Source organism: Sciurus vulgaris (assembly GCF_902686455.1).
Source record: "Sciurus vulgaris genome assembly, chromosome: 12".
Taxonomy (NCBI): domain Eukaryota; kingdom Metazoa; phylum Chordata; class Mammalia; order Rodentia; family Sciuridae; genus Sciurus; species Sciurus vulgaris.
The window spans coordinates 85,576,459-85,592,266 of NC_136473.1; positions in this window are offsets into that span (position 1 = coordinate 85,576,459).

Genomic DNA, 15,808 nt, shown 5'->3' on the forward strand with positions numbered 1-15,808 from the left:
TGTAAAGGGCATTGCCAATACTTTTTAACTGTCTGTAAATTAAGTTAAATTTTTGTATAATGTACAGTTTGTTTAACCTTAGAGCTTCTATAGATTTCTACTTTTATTATACTTGAAAGAGGCAGAAAGCACTGTGGAAAATTTGTAGCCCTGGATGTGATATGCAAATATACCAAAAAAAATAAAACAAGGTACTCAACAGCAATGTTAACAGGATGCTTTATATCCAGAAGGCTATGTTTTTTCAAGCCACATTTTAGTTAAATGAAGTAATTGAAGATATACAATCTTTTATCTTAGAAGGTTGTAAAGTTGCAAATGATTACCTCTTTGATATGACAAACATGTAAGTCTCTTCATCTCTGCTATTTCAGTTCTCAGATGAGAGCCTTGTTGAGATCCATTAATGAATCCACCTTCTGGTTGATGATATGATGTTTAGAACAGAGTGGATTTAGAACACTGTGCATGTTAAATGCACTGCATGTGTCAAGGCGCCAACCTTTAGATATAGTTTTCATAGGTTATTTTGAGAAATAATCATATACCAAAAATTAGACCTTAAAAATGTTATGATTTAGCCATGCCTAAAACAGCAAAAAATAGCAAATGCATGAATTCTACAACTTAAAACACATAAAGATTTTTTTACAAAAGGTGACATGAGGGGTTCAAAATTGAACTTTTCCAAAGCTTATTTCTTTTGCTTTAGATGAAGAGTTATTTCAAAGGACTGAAGATCTTGAGCTTTATGCTCCACATGGTTACAGGTATCTGTTAAAAACTTAGCAGGCATTGAGATTTGCTTCATTGTTCTTGCATCTTTGAGGCTACAGTATAAATCATCTCCAAAGTTGACTACTATTGGGAAGACGTTGTGTATAAAAGTATTGCTTTGAGACTTTTTTAAATATGCAAAAATAAATATTGGATGAACTCTACATTACCATAAAGTACACAAGAATGCAGATATAAAATAAAATTGGTCACAATCAAACTTCATGGGTGGAGACTCTTCTTTTATAGTTGACCAGTTATCCTCCTCAGAATTCTAGGTGAAGGACTGGAACGACCCTGCTACCCTCATCGCTCAGCTTTGTAACTGCTGTGGAATCTTTCTGATAGGGCTGCACAGGGCTGTACGAGAGGTACCCACTCTGTTATGTATACTAAACTTATTTGATTAGGTTCTAAAAATCATAGGCAAATAGTTAAGTAATTAAAGTGTCACTAATTATATCAGAGCAAGACTATCCAAGTCAGCCAACTTTGTTTATTGACCCAAATTTAAAGTTCTAGGACAGAAATAAAGTATAGTCAGGTGCTCCAGGGACTGACAGAATGAACTTCTCATTCAAGACCTACAGCCCTACTGGATTGTCCTTCTTAAGTTTAAATGAAAAAGTGTATGAAAATATTATGTCATGACTATGATAGTATCTTGCCCAGAAGTAACAGAGTGAATTACAGGACATAAAAAGTTGTACACACATGGAAAATACAGCACTGATAGCTAAAATAGAAGACACTGTATCATGTAAGGTTCTAGGATAATAAAAACCTTCCCCAGGTTCTGCCACTGATTATGGTCTATTAACTTCCCCAAAGTTTTATTTCTCTTCATTTTTAACAAAAGTGTCTGTTCTTAGAATTATTTAATATTTATTGAGAAACTTCTATACACATAGCATCTGCCATGTAATTTGAGTGATAGAAAATATTTGGAAGTATAAATTTCAGTTTGAGTTTATGGTGGTTTGGAGTATGCAAGTATAAAATACAACTATAAAACCTTAGGTTTTATCTAATGCAGGGGCTTCTGAACTTAGTTTTTCATTAGAATCACCTGGAGAGCTTTAAAAAAAAAAAGAATAACCAGATGCTTGGACCATGCTCCTATGAATTCTGCAGTATCTACTGTAGTTAATTTTTTGTAGACATGATGAAACGAAGTTCAAGAAATATTATCAGTGATATCCTCAAAGTTCCATAGCACCAAATGGCCAAGCTGGGCATCAAAACACAAGGTGTTATACAGAAATGTGGAATAGGACTTACCTGGCATGCCCAGTATGTTTTCCCCTTTAGATATTAGACAACTTACAAAACTTTACACCAAAAATACAAAGAACTCAATCAATAAATGGGCCAAGGAACTGGACAGACACCGTACAGAAGAAGATACACAGGTGATTAACAAATATATGAAAAAGTATTCAACATCTCTAGTAATTAGAGAAATGCAAATTAAAACTACTCTTAAGATTTCATCTTACTCCAATTAGAATGGCTATTATCAAGAACACAAGAAATAATAGGTGTTGGTGTGGATGTGGGGAAAAAGGTAGACTTGTACAGTGCTGGTGGAGTTGCAAATTGGTGCAGCCACTCCGGAAAGCAGTATGGCAAGTCCTCAGAAAACTTGGAATGGACCCACTGTTTGACCCAGTTATCCCATTCCTCGGTTTATATCCAAGGGACTTAAAAGCATAGTACAGTAACACAGCCACGTCAATGTTTATAGCAGCTCAATTCACAATAGCTAAATTTGGAACCAACCTAGATGCCCTTCTACAGATGAATGGATAAAGAAACTGTAATATATACTCAGTGGAATATTATTTAGCCATAAAGAAAAATAAAATTATGGCATTTGCAGGTAAATGAATGGAATTGGAGAGCATCATGCTAAGTGAAGTAAGTCAATCCCAAAAAAACCAAAGGCCGAATGTTTTCCCTGATAAGTGGATGATGATAGATAGATAATGGGAGCGGGGGGTGGGGATAAAAGAACAGAGGAACTTTAGATTACATAGAGGGAAATGAGAGGGGTGGTGGCAGAGCTATGAAAAGTGGTGGAATGAGACAGACATCATTACTCTACATGTATGATACATGAATGGTATGAATCTACATCGTGCACAACCATAGAAAAGAAAAGATGTACCCCATTTGTGTACAATGAATCAAAATGCAGTCTGTAAAAATAAAAATATTAATCTTTTTTCTCTTTCAAAAATTTTTAAATTTTATCTTGAACTGAAATTTCTGGTATCTATTTTTTATTAAAAATCATAAATTTACATAGGGCAATGTTGCTTGATTCATTCTGTTGTTTTTTCCCTTCCCCCCATTCCTTCCACCCCTTTTCCCTCTATACAGTCCTTCCTTCCTCCATTCTTACCACCCTCCTTGTCCCTAACCCTAAACCTAACCCTAACCCTAATGCTAACCCCTCCTACCCCCCCCCATATGTCCTCATCCGCTTATCAGCGAGATCATTCGTCCTTTAGTTTTTTGAGATTGGCTTAACTCACTTAGCATGATATTCTCCAATTTCATCCATTTGCCTGCAAATGCCATAATTTTATCATTCTTCGTGGTGGAGTAATATTCCATTGTATATATATGCCACAGTTTCTTTATCCATTCATCAACTGAAGGGCATCTAGGTTGGTTCCACAATCTGGCTATAGTGAATTGAGCAGCTATGAACATTGATGGGGCTGTATCTCTGTAGTATGCTGATTTTAAGTCCTTTGGGTATAGGCCAAGGAGTGGGATAGCTGGGTCAAATGGTGGTTCCATTCCAAGCTTTCTGAGGAATCTCCATACTGCTTTCCAGAGTGGCTGCACTAATTTGCAACCCCGCCAGGAATGTATGAGTGTACCTTTTTCCCCACATCCTCGCCAACACCTGTTGTTGCTTGTGTTCTTGATAATCGCCATTCTAATTGGGGTGAGATGGAATCTTAGGGTGGTTTTGATTTGCATTTCTCTTATTACTAGAGATGTTGAACATTTTTTCATATATCTGTTGATTGCTTGTACATCTTCTGTGAAGTGTCTGTTCATTTCCTTAGCCCATTTGTTGATTGGATTATTTGTATTCTTGGTGTAGAGTTTTTTGAGTTCTTTATAGATTCTGGAAATTAGCGCTCTATCTGAAATATGAGTGGCAAAGATATTCTCCCACTCTGTAGGCTCTCTCTTCACATTACTGATAGTTTCCTTTGCTGAGAGAAAGCTTTTTAGTTTGAATCTATCCCAGTGGTTGATTCTAGCTTTTATTTCTTGTGCTATGGGAGTCCTGTTAAGGAAGTCTGATCCTAAGCCAACAAGTTGAAGGTTTGTACCTACTTTTTCTTCTATAAGATGCAGGGTCTCTGGTCTAATTCCGAAGTCCTTGATCCATTTTGAGTTGAGTTTTGTGCAGGGTGAGAGATAGGGATTTAGTTTCATTCTGTTGCATATGGATTTCCAGTTTTCCCAGCACCATTTGTTGAAGAGGCTATCTTTTCTCCATTGCATATTTTTGGCCCCTTTGTCTAGTATGAGAAAATTGTATTTATTTGGGTTTGTGTCCATGTCCTCTATTCTGTACCATTGATCTACCTGTCTATTTTGGTACCAATACCATGCCGTTTTTGTTACTATTGCTTTGTAATAGAGTTGAAGATCTGGTATTGCGATACCCCCATTTGTGTACAATGAATCAAAATGCAGTCTGTAAAAATAAAAATATAAATCTTTTTTTCTCTTTTAAAAATTTTTAAATTTTATCTTGAACTGAAATTTCTGGTATCTTTTTGAAGAGATTTATTAATGCTTGGTTTTCTCCTTTTCATTTTCCTCCTCTATTTTTCATGTTCCCCAGCTCAGTCTTCAGTTCCATCTCAAATCGTCTTTTTAGTGTGTATGCATGTTCCTTCTGGCATCTCTCCTTTCTTCCCTGTCTACCTTATTTGATTTGCATCTGCTGGGGAGACCCACTAAGGTCTCACGTTGATGACATAGTCTACTTTGGAAAAGGCAAAGGTATAACTTGCAAGTTTTTAAAAATAAGTGTTTTAGAGTAACACCATCATAATTTACAAATTACTTTTGTTAACTCCAGTTTCCAAGTTAGGAAATTCTTTCTATGTTTCCAAGCTCTTTCTATGACATTAAAATACATTAATAGTATTAATTTCATATTTCATTGTTTCCTCAAAAATCAAATGCTTAAAATATATTTTAAAGTAAGAGCTAAGCTTTCTGAGATTTGAAAAATGTCCAAATTGGACACAGTCCATCGGGCAAAATTCCCAACTTACAAACAGATGTTCGAAAGAAATATTCTGCTTTATCTTACAGGCTTTCTGTATAAGAGACATACTTATTGATAAACTTAGAAAATCATGTGCATTTCTTAAGCAAATCACGGTCAATAGAGACAAAATAAGTTTTTATTTTAAATAAAATAAAATTTAGCATTATCATCAAAGAATAATTGCAGTTAAGACTGTTGATCATACACATATTACAAAGGATCATTCTGTACAAAAATAGGAAATACTATTCTTTGGAATTATTGGTGGATATCAAAATTGATTTTTAATACACAATTATAAGGGGAACCCAAAGTGTCTGGGTGTTTTACAAGATATTCAAGTTTTTTTGCCAACACCCACTACTAATTTGGTTTTTGTTTGTTTGTTTGTTTGTTTGTTTTCATTTTTTTTGTGAAGAGTCTTTTCCCTTCAAGGTGCATTTTTTTCACATTTTTTTCAAATGAACTTTTTCAAAGTATGATTTATTTTTATAAAAATTTACATATTTAGAAAGTATAGCTCAGTGATTTTCAGCAAATATATAGTCATCTAATCGCTCCCAAATCAAGATTTAGAAAAGTTCCATCACCCCACAAAGTGGCTTTGTGCGCTTGTGACTGTCCACTCTTGACTCTGGCTACAGGTTAAAGCTGATCTGCTTTTACTATGGTTTCATCTTTTAAGAATTTCCCATTAAGGGGTCCTTTCGGGTTCTTTCACTTAGTGTAGTGTTTTTTGTTGGTCATTGTAGGTAGGTAGGGGGATATCATTTTGGTTTTAATTGGTATTTGTCTTATGACTGAATATTTTGAAAATATTATGTGCTTATTGGTGATTCATTTCTCTCCTTTGGATGAAAGTATACTCCAATTTTTCTAAAACACAAATTGAGCTGATCTTTCCTCTTGTGAGTGACTTGTAAGAATTCATATTCTTAAAGATATTTTGGAAAATGTCCCTTAACATATGTTTTACAAATTTTTCTTTCTTTCTGTGACTTGACTTTTGACTTTCCCAGTAATGTGTTTATAAAAAAGAAGTTTTTAATTTTGAAGAAGTAAATTATCGATCTTTTTCTATCATGATCTACACCTTTCAGTCCTAGGAAACCGTTGTCTAATCAGAATGTCACAATGTCTTCTAGAAGTTTAATAGTTATTACATGCATTTAAATCTACGATTCATATTGAGTTCATTTTTCAATGCTGTGTTGAGGATCAGTTTTTTCCCATTTTTCTCAGCACCACTTGTTGAATAGACTATTCTTCCCTCATCTGAGCATTACATATTTTATATCAATTGAACACATTATGAGTGCCTATGTATGGACTCTATTCTTTTCCATTGACCTATATATATATTCCTACAGCATCTTTGCACTCTCTTGATGACTCTATAATCTTTGGAATTGAATAGATAGTCCTTCAACTTTATTATTCTTCGATATTCGAGGTCTTTGCCTTTCTGTATAAACTTTATATTTTCCATATTAAAAATAACTTGCTTGGGGCTAAGGTTGTGGCTCAGTGGTAGAGTGCTTGCCTAGCATGTGTGAGGCACAGGGTTTGATCCTCAACACCACACATGAATAAATGAATAAAATAAAGATCTATCAACATCTAAATTTTTTTTTAAAAAATAACTTGCTTGAATTTTAATTGGGATTGTGTTCATTCTATAAATTAAGTTGGAAAGAATTCATATTTTTAACATTATTGACTCATCCAGTTAATGAACATGGTAGAACTCTTCAGTTATATAGGTCATCTTTATCTTAACACATTTTATAATGCTCAGTATAGAGTATTACATATTACTCAAATTTATCTCTAATCATTTCATATTTTCATGCTATTATGTTTCCTTTGTAAAATTTTTATTTTCAGCTGTTCATTTTATGTATATATATATTCATTTTATATATATAGCTGTTCATCACATATATATATATATATATATATATATATATATATTTACAATTTGTTCTGCTAAAAGATGGAGTTTTAATTCTTTAGTTCCAATCTGGCCTTTTTACAATGGCAAGGATCTGCAGTGTATTTTTTAATAGAAGTTGTGAGAGTGGAGATCTTAAGTTGTTACAGACCTTAGGAACAAGCATATACAGTCTTGTCTTTTATATAATGATAACTGTAGGTTTTTGTATATGTCCCTGGTTGAGTTAAGCAATTTCTCTTCTCTTCCTAGTTTACTGAGAGTTCCATTTCCCCGAATCAATGCATGATAACTATTGTCAGATGTGTTTTCCATACCAATTGAAACCATTTTATCTTTCCTTTTTATTCTATTAACATAATTAATTATATTACTTGAGTTTTTGATGTTAATATAACATTGTATTCCTAGGATCAACAGGACTTAGCCATAGTGTATTATTTTAAAAATGCATTGGTGAATTTTTATAGAATTTTGGTAACTTCATGAGAAATATTGATATTTCATTTTCTACGGTGATTTTATTGTTTTAGTATAAGGGCTAAAATAGATATAAAAATTCCTTTGTAGTTTCTGAAGTATTTTGGATACAATTATTATTATTTCTCCCTTAAAAGTTTGGTGTGTCTTAGGAGCAAAGTCATCAGGGTGTGGAGTTTTTTTTAAGGAATGTTTAAAACTATGAATTCACCTTCTTTAGTAGATAAAGGGCCTTTCAGGACATCTATTCATTTGGGGGTGAGTTTTGATCACTTGTGTTTATGAAGAAATGAGTCTAGGTAGGCATAGTGGTGCTTGCCTACCATCCCAGCTACTCAGGAGATAGAGGCAGGAGGATGGTAAATTTGAGGCCAGTCAAGGGAACTTAATGAAACCCTGTCTCACGGGGTTAAAAAGGCTGAGGATGTAGCTCAGAGGTAGAATGTTCCTGGGTTCATTCCCCAGTAATACCTGAAAACAAACAAAAGAAAAAATATGTCTATTTTAAAGTTTTTGAATTGATTTATATCAAATTATTCAAATTGTGCCCTCAATATCCTTTTCACATCTGTAGGATCTGTGATGATATTCTCTTTTGTTCTTGATATTGGTGATTTGAGTCTTTTCTGTTTTTACTAGTCAATCTAACTAGAGGTTTTTCAAAGATTTTTTAAAAATCTTTTTAAACAATTAGCCTTGGGTTTCATCAGTTTCCTCAATATTTAAATCTGTTTCATTTATTTTGTTTAATTGAGGGACAATTCACATAACATATACTAACCATTTTAAATGTACAACTCAGTGGCATACATACATTTACAAACTGTTCAACCAATAGGTCTACGTAGTTCCAAATATTTTCATCACCCCAGTAGGAAAACTTGTGCTCATTGGATAGTCATTCTTATCCCCCTTGCTCTGGAGTCACCTATTATGTTGATTTCCTTCCTTTTTCTTATTTTATTTTTAATGTTTTCTTTTTCCTTAAGGTAGAATTGGATTGTTTACATTTGCTATTTTCCTGTTTTCATTAGTTCAAAATATGCTCACTTTTATTTTTTTCCTAGATATCTTATTTTCCTACTAGTGGGGGATTAGGGGATTATTTCAAATGCCTTTTTGTAACTGATTTCTCATTTAATTACATCATATTAGAGAACATGCACTGCCTAGTTTAAATGATTTTAAATGTATTAAAACTTTATGTAGAGTGTTTTGTGTGCACTTGACAAATGATCTGTGTTCTGTGTTCTGTAAATACTATGAAATCCATTTGGGTTGATAGTGATGTTTCATTTTTTTAAATTTCATATCTATATGTTCTATCAGATATTGAAGAGTGTTGAAATTTCCAAGTAAAAATTGTGGATTTTTCTATTACTTCTTTGAGTTAAATCAATTTTTGCTTCATCACCAAGAATCTCAAAGATTTATTATTAAGTCCATTTACATTAGGGTTTCACATCATCTTGGTCAATTCCCCTCTTTTTTATACTTGAAATTTTTCTCTTTCTCTTTTATCTTTTAATTGTATCCAAGACCCACCCTTATTTTGATTAATGCTTGGATGAGGTATCATTTACTGCCCTTTTGCATGCAAACTGTTTGTGTCTCCTATTGAAAGAGAGTTTTTTGTATATAGAATTTCACCATGTTTTTCTTTTTTGGTCTAATCTGGTAGGCTCTTTGTCTTTCAAGTGTTGTGTTTAGATTAAAAATATTTTTTCATGAAGAAAAATTCATTAAGTCTAACTTAATAATCTTAACTAAAGACTAAAAATCAGTTTTTTTTGGTTGGGTTTGCAAGACTGTTCAGTTTCATAGGTCAATAATATGGACATCCCCACATGAACCCAGGCTCAATTTTATCAAAAGTATCTGTGATTTTTCTAATGCATTGTATTTACTTCTCTGATAGAAGGAAGGGAAGCCAGAGACCCCCTCGACCAGTTATGTGAATAGTACATAGATTTTAATTCGATATCTCTCCAACTGCCAAATACTAATTTAATTCAATTGAATCTGTAGTAACAGAGTTTAAGTGGCTCAAATTGAAGAGATGAAAGAATAATCAATTTAATAATTATAGACTGCCCATCTGAAGCACCTAATGGCCATAGGAGAGGAGATAGCTTAGTTAACCTTAATATTGTATTGGTAGAAGGAGAGGCCTTGTCATAAGGGGAAAAAAAGATTAAGAAAACACCATTCAAAATTAGAAAGTCAATCATGATATTATCATCTGAATTGAAAGAGGCTGCTAGCTTCTTTTAATCTTTTGAAACTAAATACAAATTAATTCTACCACTTCTCTCTTGCAGAAACTGGTCAAGCACACCCATGTGATAAAAATCACATTTACTAGATTTACTGTGGTTCCAGTGGTTTACAGGAATAGGAATATTTTTTTTTTACTCTTCTGAATGTATTAGTAGATTTAACATCTACCCTCAAGTTATTAGGCTAGAAATAGTCTTTTACACAAATATTTGGTTCATAAAATATATTGCTCCCATGCTTAGTTAACCTTAAAATCTCTTTAATAAATATTATTAATTATTTTATTTTTGGGGGGGTATGGGGATTAAACTCAGGGGAACTGAACCACTGAGCCACATCCCCAATGCTATTTTGTATTTTATTTAGAGACAGGGTCTTACTGAGTTGCTTAGTGTCTTGTTTTTGCTGAGGCTGGTTTTGAACTCACAATCCTCCTGCCTCAACCTCCTGAGCCACTGGGATTACAGGCATGTGCCACTATGCCCAACTTGTCAGTTTATTTTAACAGGATTGGGTCTTTTTGAATGGGACATTTTTTTTTTTTTTTTTTTTTTTTTTGGTGGTGGTGCTGGGGATTGAACCCAGGGCCCACTCTACCAACTGAGCTATATCCCCAGCCCTGAATGGGACATTTATTTCTATGTTCTTTAATCAAAAAAATGAAAGCTAGAAATGGTAAAGCTAGGTGAAAAATATTTCAAGATGACAGATCAGTGCATGATTCAGAGCTCAAGGTGGATCCTAACACTGTTAAGGAACAAATTTGGTCAAAATCAATTCCCTTCCATGAACATCTGCTGATAAGAGACTAAACAAACAGAGTTCACATTATTTAATCAATTATACAAAGTAAAAACAGATCTGGGGGATGCTATGGGATTTTTTTGTCACTATTAGAAGTAAAAAGCTCAGTTTTTGCTACGGTTTGGATGTGGCTTAATATCTCTAAGGATCCATCATGGTTGAAGCTTTGGTCTGCACAAAGGCACCACTGAGAGGTAGAGGATCCCTTGGGAGGTGTGGCCAGGTGGGAAATCCTTGGGTCACTGGGGTCAGGCCCTAAAAAGGGATTGTTAGGCCCGAACCCTTAGTTCCTCTTTGGTAATGAAAGGTCTTCTACACACATATGCTCCCAATATGATGTGCTGCCATTTACCACCCTCAATGGTGGCCAAACCAATGGTGCTACCTGCTCTTTGGTTTTGAATCTCAAAACTGTAAACTAAATAAAAGTGTTTATATTTATAAAGTTAGCTTCCCCTGGTATTTTATTGTTCTAATGCATAGTTAACCCATATAGAGTTCTTTAAGTCAGTTATGTTATATGTCAGTATGTCTCCTTGAGAATCTCTGCTGTCATTTAATGCCAGTCAGGTTGTACAGAGAAATGCTGCTCCATCCATGGAAGGGAGGAAGCAGAGAGCAAGAAAAGGGGGAAAGGGCCACAGGAGAGCTGAACTCTTCTAGTACATGTCCCCAGTGACCCACCTCCTCCAGCCACCCCTCACATGCCTACAGTTACGACCCAGTGAGTTCATTATAAGTATGATGGACTGATTAGATTGTAGCCCTCATAATTAATCATTTCACATTTGAATATTCCTACATTCACATAAGAACTTTGGGGGGACACATCATATCCAAGCCATAACAGGGAGGAATTGAGGAGTGAAACTGATCATTATGTTATATACATGTATCAATATTCCATAATGAAACCCACAATTTTGTATAATTAATATGGACCAATAAAAACAAATTACCACATTAATTCTGAGCTGCAGAATTATTCATGTTAGTCATGTACACACATCTGAAAGACATCTAATGAAAGAATCACAAAATGTCTTGTATTTGGTGCCAAGTACAATACAATAAATTGAAATCAAATGCATCACCTGAAATCTTACCTGAGAGGAGAAATGGTGATGGTAGAAAAGATTGCACTAAACACAGAATACCAAAGTTTCTGAAAAAAGTTAATTATCCTGAAAGTTTGTTTTGTTTTGTTACTGTTAAAGACAAAGGAAATACTCTTGTGTTGAGGTACACAGTAATGGATTAAAAAGGAAGGAAAGGGAGAAGCCAATTATATAAATACTGGTCTGTTGACATTTAAAATGTGACAAGATGAGAAAGGTTAAAAAAATTTTTTTGCCCTGCAAACAAACAGATCCAAGACAAATCACAAAATAAGATGCAACTAATTAGGTTGGAATTTCACCAACACTGACTATATCATTCAAATATCCCCCATATCAAGATATCATGACCTGCTTTACAATGGGCCTCCAGTCAGATTTGGGGAGAATTCTATCAAAAAATTTAAACATAAATAAGTTTTGAATGATTTCTAAATTCTTGCTGTGTTAACATTTTCAAAATCTCTAAATAAATGTGTGGGGAAATTGCTGGAACAAACTAAATGTCACTTGCTTATGTAGATTATTCCATTTAAAATTTATTGTTAACACTACTTCATTAATTTTGTAAAGAAAGATTATGTTTGGGTAAAAAGTTTCACATTCAAGTTACTATTTTAATAAATTGCAGGTCTAGCTTCTTGAACTATCTTATCTAAGTAATAATTATTTTCTACAACATTTAAATATGTCTATATTTTAATAGTCAATCTCCATTTCTTTTATTTTTTCTACTTAAGGAGCAAAATTTCTTCATATGGTTTTATTTTTCTGAATCACCTTCACTGGGCGTCGTTTTCTGTGATGATTCCATGTGTTCTGAATTTTAAGATGCATCTATAGAATGACTTTGCTTTATTTCTGTAAGAGTCTCAGGGTTGTCACTTATTGTGGACCATGTTTTATGATAATACATACTGTGTTTTCATCAGTATGGAAAAACCTCCTAACCTGGGGGCAATGGGAAGAGTTCTAAAGTACTGACTCAGCAAAAGGCACATACTAGGTCTATAATGAAGACTACTCTGGACCCATAATAGTACAGCTAAAAGCAAACTTTTAAAGGCATAAATGATTTTCAAGGAACTTAACTGCAACCCAGAATAAAAATCCAAGATTAACACATTGCAATGAATCCTAGCATTCAAGAATATTGGTATATAATTTAAAAAAAAAAAAAAAAAAAAAGCATACTAAAAAGCGGAAAAAAACCATGCCCTAAATGCTGATAAAAAGGTCAAAAGAAACATGTCCTGAGACAACAAGAGATGATACAGTTTGCAGTCAAAACAACCATAAAATGGCTGCTACTAATCTTTAAATATGACATAATGAAAAAAGTAAAGTCATAAAAATATATCTGGATTCAACTTCTGGAAAATAGTGTAATATCACAAACTAAAAATACAATGAATATGATTAATCCATGATCATGAGAAAGTCATAAAAGCAGCAATGATAAATAACACTATCTAAATTAAACCTACTCTTCATAGTTGGTGCTTAGTTGTTACATTTTCGAAAAATCAAACATCCCCCAATCATTCAAATGTAGAACAATTTCTTTTTAAAGCAGGTGTTGGAAAATGGAACTGACCTTGCAAAATAAATTTTCTGAATATCTCTGTTATGGAAAAGCTAATGTAGAGGTTATCTTGTGGATCACCTGACTCCAATAATAAAAGACTTAGCAGTTTTATGAAGGTGGATGTTAAGCATGGAGCTGAATGAATTGACCCATGTTGTATCCAAATCTATGACATGAAGGGCTGAGTTGAAACAGAGTTCTGGAACACTTACACTTCTCAGACTTTTAATAACACATATGTTTGTTTCCATTCAGTATTTGCCTTATTTTAGTCATGGATGAGCTTCAGATTTGAGCCAGGAGCCTCAAGCTGCAAACCCTGAATTCTTCCAAGACATGCCCCCTTTAGTGTTGGAAGATGTGGGTTTTATCAGTTTTCAAAGGAAGTTATTTGCCCAACATATTAGAAGACCCTTCAACTGGTTCTTAAAACAGCTATCCTCAGGCAGGCACTGCCAAATATATCTGATGGATGTTGTTCCCAGGTTTCTGGAACCACATAAAACAAAGTCTGAATACTAAATCACAGAAGAATGGGTTTAAATTGGAAACATGATTTTTTTTTTTTTTTTGGTCATCACTATGCAATGCAATGCAAAGCAGTAAAAATTTCACTTTTACTGGAAGCAGGTTGAAATTTGAAAAGTCATATTCACTGTAGAATTAAGGAAAATTTTATGGTTTGAATCATACTCTTGCAGGGCATAAAGCTAGGTGAAATTTGCCTAGCTAATCATCATCAGAAGCATACTTTAAACCAAGCTATCTGGGCCAGTCTTTCTTGTGGATGGAGATAGCAGATGATCTTGATTCCTTCACAAAAGGGATTTAAGAAGTAATTCTTAAAAGTAGACGATGATGATGAAGAAAATGAAGATAATCGTGAGGTCATCCCTATAAAGCAAAACTTTAAAAATAAATCTCTATTATCAGTCTGGGGAGTCTGATAGACCTGAAGCCTTTTGATTTATTTTCTGGCAATTTTATTGAGAAGATAGATGTGATACTTACAGTTTATTTCAGTCTTGCAGATGAACTAATTTCTTTAGCTAATGGAACTGCCATCATGGGACCATTTTAGAGGTATGAGAATAACATGAAAAAATACCTTTGTGTGAAACCAGCTTATACTGCAGGCATGTCATGAGATAAATAAGACAAAAGATAGGAATGGAGCAGTTACACACTTGGTTTGTTTGATAGATAGAGATAGGAGAGTGGAAATAATCAAAATGTTACCCTCTGTCACTTGTCCTACTGACCTTTCGTCTTCTCTGGATAATAATAGTAGATGCACTTACTTGCAATTAAGCATTCTACACCAACAATTATCATAATATTCCTTATGAGATAGATGTGGCTCATTTTTCAGATTAACTCAGATCATTTAGCTGGGGCAGAAAGGAATTAAAACCTGTATTTTGTGTTTGGTTTTGTCTCCAAAATGTAGACAAAAGATACAAGTTTCTCTTTCAAAGGGCTGCTGCAGGTGTAAATGAGTCATAATGTATATGGTGTGGCGAATTTGTTAATGTAGTCCTAGTAGCACAGCTAGGTGCTCAGTGAAGGATGCCTCCCAATCATCATCCTCATTGTTACTATGCTCTCCCTCTACCCATGATGACTGCTGCTTCTCAACTAGTACCACTAACATTAATTGGCAAAAATAATAATTATTGCTCCAGGGGCCAGATTACGGGACCATCTTTATGTCCAATTCATAAGGACCCATTGAGCAGTCGTTTAAGGAGGAGGAAAACAGGCAGGTTTGACACTCTCTGTGACTGAGACGCCACATGAGAGGTCACTTAAAGGAGCCTTCCTGTCACTCCTTATAAACACACACCATATGTGCCTTTCACAGTGGCTGCCCTGAGCCAGGGTTCACCAGGGGCAGGAAGTAGACCGGCTGTGTCCACTTTACACCCCAGTCCCAAAGCCTGCAAACAGCTGCCAGAGCACTGTGACCCTCAGTGCCTGTGTTTGGATTTAATGGATCCTCATTCTTGTTTGCCACTCAGAAAGAAATTAGGCATATATTCATGATATTTTTTTAATAATATACTAGTTATTGTTACTAGGTAATTGAATACTTCATATTCCAAAAAAATTAGAATCAGAGAAGTACCTCTTGTTGCCTTAGGTTGCCTCATTGACGTGAATGGTTACATCTCATTTGCCTATTACCATAAAACAAACCACCCTAAACCTCACTGGCTTAGTACAGTGCTTTGTTATTTCTCATAAGTCTGCATGTTGGTTGGGCTCTTCCTCTGCTGGTCTTATGGGGGTCATACTATGTGACTGCATTCAACAGGCAAGGTGGAATTAGCAGGCACAGTTGGCACCACTGGACCTCTCTCTCCTCACGGTATTTTCATTTCAGGCTTTTTTGCAGAATAGCACTTTCAGGACCACCTTCCAAGAGAGGGAAAACAAGTCACAAGCCTCTAGTGCCTGATCTGCAACTGGCACGATATCATTTCCATGGT